The sequence below is a fragment of the Diabrotica undecimpunctata genome, chromosome 10, assembly GCF_040954645.1.
Source record: "Diabrotica undecimpunctata isolate CICGRU chromosome 10, icDiaUnde3, whole genome shotgun sequence".
Lineage (NCBI taxonomy): Eukaryota > Metazoa > Arthropoda > Insecta > Coleoptera > Chrysomelidae > Diabrotica > Diabrotica undecimpunctata.
In genome coordinates, this window is record NC_092812.1 from 11976918 (window position 1) to 11991653 (window position 14736).

A 14736-nucleotide genomic window follows, 5' to 3' on the forward strand; every position below is an offset into this window, starting at 1 on the left:
TTTTCCCATGGTTTGATAGATAGTGAGGTTAAACGTCCACAGTTGGCGTTTATAAAAACTCAAACCACTTCTGAGGTAGGGAGTTGGCAAGCATTTTTGTAAATCGAAGGAAATGGTAACGTAACCTGGATTATTGCATTATTCTTTATCTCTTCGTTTTGACTCGTAGGCGGACTCAGCTAACTGTAAATGGACTGTTTTTTCTTCTTCGATTGACGTTAGTATTGTCTCATTGTTACAACATTTTGACTGCATCTCAAACTTGTCGCATTTTGCACACGTATCATTTTTAGGCTTATGAAAAGAGAGGTTGAATTCCTCAACAAATACTTTTCTATACATCCAGGCATTTTGCGGTTGAATATTTTTGTCTTTACAATAATTGACATACAGTCGGTACATTTCAGCAATAGATAGGTCGGATGACAAGTACTTCTTGTGCGTATGGGAGCGCGAGTAGTGACTTTGGTAAGCCGGGAATTGATTTATGTGTTCTCTTATCAAGAGTTTATCATTTTCTGGAACCTTAGATTGCTTTCTATGTTTTCCATGTCCATCTTCCGGACATAAACCTCCGGTAGACCGTTTCTTTTCAACAATTACTCGCGCTTTCTTCAAACTTATGTCAAATGTATTTAAAAACATGTTTTGACACTTCAATTTTCTTACCACTGTTTTGTGATAAAAAATATTTTCTAGTAAACTTTCGCCTACTTTGATTACCATCATTACGTCTTAATCGTTGGAGCTTCTTTTCCTCTTCTTCTATGGAATTTGCTATTAACTGGTTTTTGTCCAGAGCTACACAACTAATAAAATCCAGTTAAAAGTCTTTGTCGTTCCTCCTGGGTAAATTTTTCACTTCACTTTTTTTTGCATATGCAGGCTGCCTTCAGCTGCTTAGCAGGTATTGTTTTGTTTCCACAGACTGACGTGTACGCTCTACCTTGAGTTTTCAACGATTTTCTTACATTTCTTATCCACTTTGAAGGATTCCGCTTTCGTTTCCTTGTAGCTTCATCTAGTACAGTAGACTCCCACTATAACGAGAACTGAAATGACAGACTAATTACCTCGTTATAAGCCGAGCTCGTTATATCAGACAATCATAATACTGTGCATACATATGAATCTGTAGTTTTCTAAACCATTAACTTCCTATAGTGAAGCCATTCGGAGCAATATAAGATGCTAATAAATATTGTTTGAATGGCGTTTTTGAAAAAAAGTTATTTACTTTTATTGTCAATGAAATATATTAAAACATAAAAGAGTTGTTTACTTTTATTATCAATGATATACGTTAAAACAAAAAGCTGTACTTATATTTTTTTCCAACTACATAATATATAAATCGTATTTTCAAGGATAACATAAACTATTGCTTCTGCAATTTTAAGAACTCTCTTATTTTTAACTGCTTTAAATGGTCCAGTATCATTCTATCATATATTTTCTAAAGATGTGAAACAGTTGTATTTATTCATTGTAAAGAAGTTTATTGCGGGCTGCAGTTAAGTTTATTGAGGGGCTGTTTGAAAAGGTATTTATTTATAGCCACGACCGGACTAAAAACGTAAAAAACACGTTTTTGGATCTTATTTTCTCTCGTTATAACCAAATTTGCCTCGCTATAGACGGTTATAGTTCAATAGAAATTTCACGGGACATCTAATGTATCTCGTTATAAGCGAAACCTCGTAATAACCGTGTTCGTTATAGAGGGAGTATACTGTATTTCTTTCTTTCTTCCTCTGCGTGATTGATTTTCAGCAGGACCACTCAATTGTGGATTGTTATCTACTACAGTTATTTTGTTAACATCTTCAAACTGCCCGACTTGGTTTTCGTCAGTGTCATTATCAGAATCTGTTGGTACATATTCATCACCACTATCTTCAAACGGTTCTGGATCACTTAAATCTATATTTCCTATGATTTCATTATCTCTGACTGAGGTCGACTCTGTAAGAAAACGATAAAGGTTAGTAATATAAGTAATATTCAAATGTAATTTTGGTACAACAATTACTTAAGTAAAATTAACACCGGTCGTATTATTAGCCACGCCACAAAATGTAACCTCAAAATCGCGAGTATTACATTTTAGTGTAATGTTTTAAATTTATCTTATCACTTACCATTACTGTAATCTTCAGTGTTACACATTTTTAAAATCTTTCTTGTCCGTAGATTAACATTCATTTTTTCTTAAAATTCAACTTAAAAACTGAAATTACAATGTACAACTTCTCAACGTGACAATGGCACTCCTGATAATGACAGCCGATAACACGGCGGATGCTAAAATGCAGTTATCTCTATCCTTTCACACTACCTAGAAAGACCAATGTAGACAATCGCCAACTGTTTATTTCACAAAATAATAATACTAAAAAGGCCAAAGTTTGCTTTGGCCCTTTTAGCTTAACGTTATGGGAATTCATTCATCTTAATAATAATACTAAAAGGGCCAAAGTTTACTTTGGCCCTTTTAGCTTAACGTGATGTGAATTCATTCATCTTGACATTGGCCACCATTAAACTTATGGATCGGGTATTGGTTGAAATTGACATTGGCCGTTTTAACATATGAAAGTTGTAAGAAAAGAAAATCGAATGGCATGGTGTACTCAAAATAGCAAAATGTTGACATTGGCCCTTTTAGCTCTAAGTCACAGAACAACTGTTCCTACATTTTAATCATAAATTGATCAGGGCCGGACTGGCTTATAAAAAGGCGCCAACACAAAGTCTTAAACAAGGCGCCAACCTAAATTCTCAACAAATGCGCCAGACTCCATCTCTACCAAACTTTTTACATCAAACTTTTTTAAAATCCTAATACATGTAAATTCAATCATTATTATATGTGAATTTTTTTAAGTTTAATTTTAATTTAAATCCATAAAATAATTTACTATTTTTATTGGGAATAAGCCACAATATTACTTTAAAATAAGTTTATGTTTTATTTATAAAGCTAGCATAGTCATAGCTATATCTCGGTAATGAAAAGAGTTAGATGGTTTATCTTGGCGGCATATTTTATTGCTAATCAATTACTGTTGATTGGTATATTAAGCAATCTCCAAAAACTACCCCATCATCTCCTAGCTCAACACATACCTCTGGAAAAACCAAGATATCGACCAAAAAGCGAATCGCAAGGAATTGATCCAGGTAAGTAAAAACAATATTTACTCAAACGCGGTATTGCGTTTTGCCATTTTTCTTTTAAATTTTATTAACTACAAAACAACACTGCACAAATACCCAATAATAACCGAAATAAAGATAGGAAAGGAAACACATTACCTATTATAAACACACATGACATTGACCTTGACCTTGTACTGCTCATCCAAAAATCGAAAAGAGTTTTATCTTCTCACGAGCGTAATTATTCTAATTATTTGGAGTCGTTAAGATAATCTATTCTTCGTATTTCACGAATGTACTTGTTTACACGGAGCGTTGTTTAAGAAAGCGTGGTTCACGTTCGTGATTCACTACTCACGTCGACGCGGCTTAACACTGCGCCCGGGATTTTGAAAAAGCGTGAAATATACTATAATATATGTTAGTTATTATCTAAATGGTCACATATATTTGCATACAAACTGTAGGGAACAGTAGGTACACGTGTATACAAACTAAATCACTGTAAATACGTCTTACCTCTACCGAGCTTGAGATGCTACTAGTTATTTAATACTTATGATTAATTTAATGCTTTCCAGGAAAAATAAAGTATTTATTAATTAACACCAGTTTATACATGGTTTGATGCAGTTCAACGCCAACAATGCCTTGTATTTTCACCCATTTCCAAAACACTAAAATTATTGTAGCTTCATACTTAAACTACAACACCCATGTTTCTCGTAAGCTACAGTACTCATTGTTTCTTAGAAGAAGGTTAATCAATAAAAGACTTAGAACTACAGCAATAAATTACCAATGAAAGACGTATTGTGTGTATTTATCGTAAAACTACATTGTATATATGTAGTTTCTTTCCATTTTTTTTTTAATTTAAGGGGGTGAGCTCGGTAGCACACGGGGTAAGGGGTGCTTTAAATTACTCGTGTCCGAGCATAGAAGGGGTGAAATTAGATGTTTATCTGCTGATCATCTCCCTTCTGTCAGGGAGGATGTTCAGCAGGAGGGTAGTTGTAAACTGAATGATGATGTTTTTATCTGATGTTAACGTAGACGGACGAATCTCCTCTCAGCAAGAATAGGTTTGAATCTGATGGGTTGTTGGTGTCTCCTGCCTCTTGGGGCATCGAGGTGACCATGCAGGATGTGTACCCTAGGACTACACCATAAATGCAGATGCCGTTGGTTAGGGCATCCGTAAAGTATCCTCACATTCGAACTAGACTAGTAGGTCTATCCCATTTTTTTGGAAATGATACGGCGGAGTAAATTGAATGGAAAGTCCATTTCCCTTAACCTTTCGGCAAGTTTCTCGATGGTTATAGCGGGGTCCATATCAGTTATGACTAAGTGGGAATGTGAAGGCTTTGAAGTGGCGATTCTGGGTGCCTTTGAGCTCTTGGACTCAATTATTATGGGAGTTTCACCAGATCTGTTTTGCAGTTTCTTGGACATACCTCTCATATCGATGGTTTTCGAAGTTTCAAGATATGCCAAGTGGTCTTTAGGGACTATTTTTAGGTTAACCGTGATACCTCTTAGATGTTCCTGGGTATTAACCAGTTCGAACTACTTCCTCTAGGTATAATAGGTTTGTGGAATGTTAGAGATCTTATAAAAGAAACGTTGCGAGTTTTTTTTTCAGAAATTGATGGTTGTGGAATATTGGTTTTTAAGGTTGAAGCAACATCAGAATTGGTTGACTTGGTGGTTGAAGAAATCACATTTTGTGGTGAGTTGGCCCTTTTTGAAGGAGCAGCGGCTTTAGTTCTGGTGGATGCTTTGGTGACTGTTTAGCTGGAATGGGTTCTAGGTCTTGAAATGGCTGGTTTTTTGGAGTTTTTGATGGATGGGGCATCCGAATCCGAATTTGAATCATAGTTTGTGTATTCTCTGATTGCTAGAAGAGAAAGTTTTTTTGGTAACTGAAGTATTTCTTACCGAAAGAGTCATCTTTATTATGAATTGCAGCATTTAGGCTGCGAATTATACTGGCAAATTTATCTGGAAACTCGGTGAGAGCTTCCAGAAGGCTTCAAAATTATGGAGAAAGCAGCGTTCCTCCTCACAAATTGGTTAGCATGATGAAGATAGAGTACAGGTCACTTTTGAGACGATAAAGTCTTCGTCCTAGAAGTGGGATTTTTTGTTAGCTTTCCTTCTAGTCAATGGCACATTCACCAAGAGCGATAACAGTAGAACCCAGTTAGGATTATTAGTCTTCTCCTTGGTAGAAAGAGCAGTAGTGCTCGCTAGCTACTCGACGAACCTTTGAATCCAGTTGGAGTCCCTAACAGTTATTCGTGTCCTTCAGGAACTACCGTCCTCAGCTCTAGCTACACCTGAGTGTGATATGCGAGATGTGTGTATCATTGACCATTGCTTACGGAAGATTGATTTAGTTATTTTTTGATTGTAAAAAGAAGCTACAACCTTGATATTGATAAGTTACTCAATTTGCTTATCCCAAATAACACTTTTTACAATATCAAGTCAGAAAAAATTCACTTACAATGATTCAAGGAGTAGCCTAAGCAAGGTAGAGAGAGAGTTATTTTATCAAAAAAAAAAAATGAAAAAATCCATTTCCGAAAAAATTGCAATGTTTTTGGGATTAAGTTTTTTAATGTTGGAAATAGTTTTTTCTAACTTTTTTTAAATTATTTTGATAGACTAACTCACTCTCTCTTTCTCTCTTGCTCATGCTACCCGTACAATCATTGTAAGTCTATTTTTTTCAGAGATTTTATTGCAAAAAAGTTGTTTGGGATAAGCAAATTGAATTAAACTAATTGATGACTCACTCCGAAATTTGAATCACATTTTGTACTACTTACATAACTTTTCACGCAATGTCCAGGTTGAAAGTTCATTTTTAAAATAGTTATTAACACTTATTTAAAATTAAAAATTATTCTTAGCATTTTACAGTTTTCTAAGCAATAAATTAAGAAATCGACATTCATAAATCTTCATTTTAAAGCTTTGAATGTGTTTTATTAAATAATTAGCTCCAAATTCGTTCAAAATGCTTTACTTTTTACTGGTAGACCAAAGTTATTAAAATGGTACATTTTTGGCTTAACATTATTAATAATTTAAAAAGTTCCCCAAACCCACTGCAGGTCATAGTGGTTTGGGTTATCAAAGTGCATAAAATCCAAAAAAATTGAAAACTGTCAGATATCTGGCTGGATCAGTCACGATACCATATTTCTTTGGAATAAATGACTAGCCACGACGATCAGAAATGTTAGAAAATGATGGCTACACGAAGAAGATAGATTATACCCTGACTTCAATAGGATTGTCAGGGCAGACATTTTGTAGTTCGTTAACACTCGGTGGTAAGCAACTACATATTTATTTCTTTATTAGCACACAAGATTCGCCTTGTTGCGAAATTTATTATTTAAGTAGTACCGCTTGCAGCTTATCCGTGCCATTGAGGTATACCCTGAGTGAAGATATAATAGAGAGACAGGCGGACACCGTTATTTCTTTTCGAAAGTAATATTTTTAATGCAATACGGCAACATTGTGAAAACTCACCCACAAATAACCATTAAAATCAGTATTTCATATAATTCCATTTTAATCGTATTTAATTGGAAATTCCCAGGTATTATATTTGTGTTCTTGGAAATTGCTCAATTTGAATGCTACGTCGTGTTTAGTTTAAAACGCATATTATGTCTGACTAGGGTTTTTCAAAAGGTTAATCTGACAATTCATTTACAGTTTGATGTCTTAATGGTGGAAAATTTTATAAAAGGCAGTGGAAGATATTCTATTGGGAAATGCAAGGCGATACAATAGTTATGAGTTATTCTTACGTTTATTACTAAAAGTTTCGTTTATATTTTTAAGTTCTTTTCTTTCTTGTTTGTTATGAATTTAAGATATTTATAAATGATAGGTTTTGTTTATTACAAATTATTACGAACCAAAAGTATATTCGTAACATTTCCTTATTATAAGGGAAGAAAGCTTTAGATTTAAAATATAATATAATTTAGCACCTCGACACCGTAAGGCATAAGAGGACGGTTTAAGTAAGTAAGTATAATTTAGCATTTGAAATGTAAAATAAACATGTACATATTTCTTAAACTAAAAATAATATAAATGAATGAAAATATTGTGTGTACATCTGGCTTACACAATTAATTGTTAAGACGTAATATTTTGAATATAATATTTTTACCTAACATTTTAACAAAATATATTTAAAAAATTTATTAAAATCCTTTGTAAAAGGTATATATTTAAAAACCCCAACGGGCTATGTTAGACAAAACGTTTTTGGAATCCATATTCCATCATCAGTGTCTAGGAGTACATGAATGTAGCCACTAAATATATGGGTAAAAACCCGTTAAAAATAATTAGTTACATTTGGTTTACAGTATTTCTTATAAAATATTAAGATGTTAAAGTTATCGTTGGATTAGGTAACATGGCGACATATGACTCCACGTGAAGTTGCTAGTCCTGAGACGGTGTGTCTACGAGGACTTTATGGAAGCAACTCATAAAGTCCTATATACCTTTTACAAAGAATTTTAATAAATTTTTTAATATATGGTATACAGCCAACTACAGGAACGTAGATTCCTTGTGGATTAAAATGTATTTAACATAAATTAACAATTTGACCGTTGACGCAAAAATATTTTTATGTGCAAGTTCCCTATTAGTTTCCCTTATTTTAAAAATATACACGCCACCATTGAACTACACGCGTCTCTCATCTCGGACCCCTCGAGGGTCTATCATTTCTAAGCGATAACCTGACTATCCTATTGAATTCCGACTATAGTAAGTTAACTAACGCTATAGTAGAAACCACAGTAAGAATGCAGTGCAGATAAGATAGGCAAAGTATTTCTTACGGGAGAACGGTCGACCTCGTTGCCGGTTTGCCCCGAGCGGTACATCAGGACCGGATTTAAGAATCATAGCACTGGAATATACGCGCACACAACAATTGCTTACGGTTGTATAAAAGACTATCATTATTGTTTCAACTAACGCATGATTCAATGATCGATATATAAATAAGAGAGTTATATTGCCGAAATAAACAATAACACGAAGAAAATACTATAAAAAAAATATATCAAAAACTCATTGTTAATAGCTTATCTCAAAATAGATGACACTTGGATTAAAAAATATCGAATTTTTACTGTCGAGCTGATACAAATTTTATTGAACATTGATTTCGGGCGCGTAACTGACATTCAAAATCGACGGTCGCTACAAGCGGTATTTCTGAGAGAACGGTTCATTCTACACAAAAAGTGTTAATAATCAGTTTTGTTTAAAATTATCTCAGCTACATTTTTTATTTGAAACATTTTGTTCTACAACGTACAGATTCTGAATAAATTGATTTTTTTGCGTTTTTATTCTTGGCAAAATTCAGCTTGTTCGTATGATTTTTAGGGGTCAACTCTCTGACGACTGGACTATATTAGGCCATTTAAAAGATTAAGAGAATGATTGAAAACAACTCAGGTTGGACTAGCATACACAACTTTATCCGTGCAGTGATTAAGAAAAAAGAAGAGGAAGAAAGACAGCTGGACCAACGGCAGAGGTAAGAGTGAAAGATGCTGGAAGTTGAAGCTAGAAAAGTGGGTCAGACTGTATGGATTAGAATGCGTACGTCAGACTGTGGGGAAGGAGGAAATGCCCGTCTAGGAGTGATGCCGTACTAGAAGCGATAAGGGTCTTCTACGCGCTACCTGGAACGAGACAGGGAGCCTCCTTGCTGATGAATGGAGGGTGGATGTGGATGAATGAAGAATGAATGAATGAAGAAGTGATGCCGGTCTTACAGCGGCCATTCCGCTTCCGAATCGCTTGAGGACAGAGGAGGGTCTGGTTTAGCAGGTAGGCGTTCGGCGTAGACTTGGCGACGAGAGGGCATTTTAAATTACCTCGGGAATTATCGCCGGGAGTACGAAGAACGAATCCTGCACTAAGGTGAGTCAGGCAGCGTCCTGGACTGAGATGTCTTTTGAGAATTCCAGACCCCCCTCTATGAAGACGAAAAAAAAGGCCATTTAAAAGAATAAAAAACACAAAAACGCCAAAAAACAGAATACATTTAATGCATTCACAAAGTAGAGATCTTAAGACAAACATTAAAAGGAGATTAAATAAAATTTTATTTTTAATAAAAAATAAATAAACAAACTTTATTTGGTAGGTGTAGTATAAAATAAATAACAACCCCTATTGATAAATAAAAAATAACTACGAGGCAATTGATAGCGAAAAACTGAAGAAGAAAGGTTATTGAGTCTTAACACTCATTGCTTAAAAATGCATAATATTAAATTAAAATACGTACTTATTATTCTATGAACTTTTATATTATAAAATGTACGTAGGCAACTATGATTAGTATTCACAATTTGTATTATCGTATAAAGGAATATATAAATTCTTTAGCCATATGCTGATGCAGTTCATAAGAATTATTGGCAATGACCAATTTAAATTAGTCTTTTATTGGAAACTCGTAGGAAGTATGCGTGTGCGAATTATGAAAGACTTAATTATTAAAAATATTTAAAACAGAGATTTTAGTTGGTTCTATATCTAAAGTAATTAAAAGCAGTCGAATTTCTATATCCATTAATTTATAATATACTACTCGAGAAGAAATATCGAAACAACACTTAAATTATTGATGGATTCGACAGTTCCTTTGCTTTATTTAATTATTAAAGTATATTTTAATAGACCAAATAGTATTGCTGGTTTAAAAGTTACGATAACGAAAGAAATTAACCAAATAACCTCCGAGGTTGTACAAAATGTTGTACGAGAATTCCAAAATCGCCTCGGTTATTGTCAAGAAGTGGATGGTGGTCATTTCGAACATTTAATTTAATTGTAAAGTACATTGAAAAATACTTTTTAAATATCATGTGACATTATTATCTTCATTCAAGTTTCGTGATAGACATTATCAAAATTTTACATCTTAAAAATAAATTTTCTCAATAATGATTGCACCAAACTTAAAAAACTTTATATTGCTAAACAGAGTACTAAAATCCCTTTCTAACATGGTGCCATACGACCCCCCTTATTATTTAAAATTTCGAGGGGGTGCTTATAATTCAAAGGGGGTGCTAGACGGGCATAATATTTTCATACTGAAAATTGTCAATTTAAGAATAAAAGTTACATTGATGAAATTATCCAAGATTTTGTTGTGCCTTATGCTGGTTTTGTTGGAAATGACTTTGTTCTGATGCATGATATTGCCAAGCCTCACAGAGCGAGAATCACTCAACAGTTTTTGAATGAAGTAAACATTGCACCAAACTTAAAAAACTTTATATTGCTAAACAGAGTGCTAAAATCCCTTTCTAACATGGTGCCATACGACCCCCCTTATTATTTAAAATTTCGAGAAGGTGCTTATAATTCAAAGGGGGGGATGAAGGTTTCTGACATGACAGTCCGTAGAAGGCTTTCTGAGCAAGGTTTCAAATCATGTCGCCATACCAAAAAATTAAAGTTGACCATCGCAATGATGAAAAAGAGACTGCAATGGGCCAAAGGATACCAAAATTGAAGATTGGAATAAGGTAAACTACGTCACTTCTAAAGTTTACATCCTCAGCGAGCCACTGAATCCTTCTTTGTTTCCTCATGGTCAAGCCGGCTCTGGAGAAGAGCCTTTCTGTTAGGACGCACGTAGCTGGAATTATTAGGATATCGCTGACCAACCGAGCCATGGTAGGAAATTTATTCTGGTTGTCTTTCAACCAAGATAAGGTGTTCACGTTGTTGTGTTCTTGTTCTTCTGCTAGATATCGATACAGTTCCAGGTGCACCCTTTTGCTGTACAATGACAAAATTTTGAGATCATCCTCGCCACTAAAGGACCCAGAATAAGATCCAACTTCCCTAATGCTTTCAGGTTAAGGTTCTTTTTTATATTTTTTATATAATTTTCTGAGTTTTGTCTCTGTTTCTTTTTTCAAGGAAGGGCCCCATTCCGATAAATTGAAAGCTTCCAATTTGTGGCGGGAATTTATTTATTTTTTTTTATTTAAATTAATGTGTCGCGGCTACAATGGCCATTGACACAAACAATATTGTGTACAATAATTATTACAATAAATACATGTTACTAATTGCTACAGTAAGTTAATCCATAAGCTTAGAGCCTATGACTAAATAATACAACATCACTAAGATATAAGTTAAAGGTAAAATACATGGAAAACAAGGGGTCATAATCTGTTGAACAACTGAATGTCTTTCAAGAAACCAATTAGGTTAAAGACTTGATCGGGCGAGTTTAAAACGTCTTTGATATTTGACTTAAGTTTATGTTGCACTCTGTGTTTTGCGTACCGGGGACACTCGATCAGGATATGTTTCACGGTTAATACACTTGAGCAGATTTGACAATTGGGCTTCGGCTCGGATTTCATTAAATATTCATGTGTGAATCAGGTATGTCCTATTTTTAATCTTCGGATGACAGCTTTTTCGTTTCTAGACATATTTGGAAGTTCAAAGTTTTCAACAGTCTGCCGGATCTCATGTAATGTACTCTCGATTGTGTTCCAGTGGGTTTGCCAAGTATGATATTGTTGTTGCTTGAAAATTTGCTTTAGGTCATTGCGGATTTGAATATGTTGAGCTTTTGAGGATTGACTGTTTACACAAGAAGCTTGCTTGGCTGCTTGGTCTGCTTTTTCATTACCAGGGATGCCGACATGGGATGGTAGCCAGATGATCGTGACATCTACACCTTGAAAAGCGAGTGCATTGTGTGTCCTATGGATTTCTTGAACTAAGGGATGCTGAGAGTATAGGCTTTTTATCGATTGTAGTGACGACAGGGAGTCTGTGCATATTGCTTGGTTTTTATGATCTGTTTTTAGTTTTTTAAAAGCCTCTAGTATCGCATAAAGTTCTCCAGTGTATACGCTGCATATATTCGGTAAAAAAGATAATTTTATTACTTCATCATGTGTGGTAACGGCACATCCAACGCCTGCTTCGCTTTTGGAGGCATCTGTATACAGAATTGTTTGGAATTGGTACTTGCTTATGATTTCTTTGAAGTGTTGTCTTATGAGAAGGTTGAGGTTTCCCGCAAGTAGCGGGAATTGATGACTAGAGAAATACAGTTCACCCAATTTTATTGGAATATTTGAAAATCTTATCTCTTGTTGCTATAAAAGAGTTTTTCAAATTGAATTCCTCGTCATTGTTTTGGTCAGTATTAATTTCTAATATTTTTTTGTCGAGGTAGTCGAGTAATAAATTTATGTATAAAAAAAACTTACTATCAAGTGTAAATTTCTTTTTGCAAATTGGTATAAAATTTATGTATATGACCATACTGGGAAATGTGACATACTTTTTTGTAGTTTATTAAGAAACCTTCTATTGTTAAATTCCATTCTGCTTCTTAGATTCTGAATGATATTGATTTTGAATTACTGACAGAAAATAAAGTAAGGTAAATAAAGTGTTTTTATTTATCACGTTTAGGGATGCGTGCGGGACTTCCCGTCCCGCAATTTGTCACGAAGGACGGGATGGGACAGCGATTTTTGCTGCAGGACGGGACAGCAATTTTTCTGCGGGACCGGACCGGCGCTTTGTCTGGCGGGACGTCTTGAATGTCCCGCAAAAACTGCAATTCTTTTATTACCGGAATTATATGGTAATTAAGCGTTATACAAGTTTCTGCATTATAAAAAAAAAGTTACCAGCTGAAGTCCGTTTGAAGAGGTTTACTCTCCGGACGCTGGAACTCACTTAAAGCATGGGTGTATGTTACCTGAAGTAAAATTTAATTGAAATATTAAACATCAAATAATAATAATAACATTATGTACAATCTTTGGTAACTTTATATATTTTAAAGGGTTTTTACCCTAATATTTTGGTGGCTCAGGCATGGTAACCTGTATTTTTAACCTGATGATGGAATTGTTGTTCCGAAAACGTTCGTGTTTTTGATGTAGCCCTTTTAAGGGTTTTTTATAAAATATACCCATTTACAAAGATTTAACCTCTTTTTTGTGATACGTGGTATACAGCCAGCTGCAGGAATTATTTTCCTTGTGGATTTCTGCATTATGTTTTCAACGTAAACTATTTATACAAATTAAAAGGTTTTCTGTTTTAATAATTCATATTGATGATACATTTAGAATAACAGAAAATTTTAAATTTTTTTTGACCATTCCACCAGATGATGATGCAAAGTTACAGACTTACAAGGAGAGGAAAAGTATGTCACACTTCCTAATGTGGTCATGTACACAAATATATTAGTCGACTACCTCGACAAAAAAGTATTAGAAATTAATACTGACCAAAACAATGACGACAAATTCAATTGGAGCACTTGCATTTTTAAAATAAAAACTTAAAATTTTAATTCTCTTTAAACTTTATTATTATAATAACGGAAATACAAACAAAACAAACTGTTTTAAGTAATTTCTTATAAAACTTAAGTGCTTATACGAAAAAAAAAAAAAAAAAATCCATAAAAAATCAGAAATAAAGAATACCCTATTCTTATCACTTTTAAGAGTGCAAAGCTAGCTGTTGGTATTCCAATGTTATTCTTTTGTTCTTGTTGATGTGAGTAAACTGTAAAGTCGAATAAAGTGAATCAACACAATTTGAAGTTGTGTATTAAATATCCAATAGTACTGTGCACAGTATTTTTACACGTTTCTTGACAACCGGAGCTTACACTAGACGACCTGGAACCGGTCCCCAACGAAGAACTAGTCCTCGTGATGATCGCTTCATACTTTTACAAACTCTACGAGATCGTCGTGCCACGGCTCTACAAATCCAAAATCAACTTCAGTACGTCCGGAATACTAACGTAAGTGAACGAAGAATTAGACGAAGACTTGGAGAAGAAAATTTAAGCAGTCGCACACCTGCAACAGGACTACAACTTCTCAATCGCCATCGAGTTGAGCGGCTTCAGTTTGCCAGAAACCATGCTCATTTTACTGTAAATAATTGGAGGCACGTTTTATTTAACGATGAGTCCAGGTTTACCTTGCGGTCTCCACAGGGCCGTGAGAGCATATGGTGAAGACCACATGAGCGTTTTGCAGAATGTACCTTTAGTCTTAGGGGAGGCTATCAAGGGAGCTCAATTATGGTGTGGGCTGGAATTTCTCTGAAGGCACGTACAGAATTGTACGTTGTTGCGAGAGGCTTCATAACAGCTGCCAGTTACATTGATGAAATTATCCAAGATTTTGTTGTGCCTTATGCTGGTTTTGTTGGAAATGACTTTGTTCTGATGCATGATATTGCCAAGCCTCACAGAGCGAGAATCACTCAACAGTTTTTGAATGAAGTAAACATTCCTGTAATAGATTGGGTAGCATTAAGTCTATTGTTTCGAGTTCAAATCTAATCAAACATGTTTGGTACATTCTTGGGCGATGGATACAAAGTCGTGTTCCTGTCCCTTTAACCTTAAATCATTGGGAATTGGGAACTTATTCCTCAACAGGACATTTCGCATTTGATTTA

The 14736-nt window shown here is 34.6% G+C and overlaps 1 protein-coding gene across 2 annotated transcripts in view; it reads right to left on the reverse strand.

The window, feature by feature from the left end:
- The window catches only part of Vdup1 (arrestin family protein Vdup1), an 89188-nt gene that overhangs the window by 65213 nt on the left and 9239 nt on the right, over positions 1-14736 (reverse strand). The gene's annotated exons all lie outside the window — the stretch shown is intronic.